We start from the raw sequence: 754 nt of genomic DNA, 5'->3' as shown, positions 1-754 counted from the left end.
AATCAGAGCCTCCCCCACCCCCCTTCCTCCATGAACCTATATTGCTTAAGCTCTCTGGGCCGCAGTTTCCTGATCTGTAGAGCAGTGACTGTAAAGAACTTCTCATGGGCTGTTGTGACCATTACACGAGAAGCACAAGCAAATACCCTCACACAACAGGCACTCACACACGGTGGCCTTTCCTAAGGATAATGCCTTCGCCCAGTCAGGACTTGCACAAGATGGCATCCCAGATCTAGGCCATTTGCTGGCAAATAGTCTTGGGGACAGAAACCAGCATGATGTTATGGAAAATGCTCTAGACAAAGAATTAGGGGCCCGAATTTAAGCTTCATTTCTGTCACCTATTTGCTGTGGGCAGATACTCCTTGTCCCTAAGCTAGAGGGTCCTTCCCCATAAAGTGGGGATAAGGGGACTTGTCTGGACTGGATAATCCAAGATTAGTCCCAGCTCTGACATTCTGGGATTCCTTGAGGTGGAACAGACTCATTTAGTCATTCAACAACCACTCCAAGTCTCCACAGTGGAGATAGCACTGCAGGAAATAAAACATCTAGGGGACGACTTGTCTTCAGGAAAGGGGAAGAAATTTGCTGGGAAATGGTTATTTCTTGCCATTAAAATCTATGTGCAAGTGGATAGCCATAAGCAAAAAACAAAGAAAACCAAAAATCTTCCATTCATACCATATGTATAAAAGTGAACTCTTACTGAAGAGAGCAGGTATCTGGCCTGTGAACAGGCAATTTAAAA

This window comes from Mustela nigripes, chromosome 14, assembly GCF_022355385.1.
Source record: "Mustela nigripes isolate SB6536 chromosome 14, MUSNIG.SB6536, whole genome shotgun sequence".
NCBI classification, from domain to species: domain Eukaryota; kingdom Metazoa; phylum Chordata; class Mammalia; order Carnivora; family Mustelidae; genus Mustela; species Mustela nigripes.
This window is presented reverse-complemented; position numbering follows the sequence as displayed.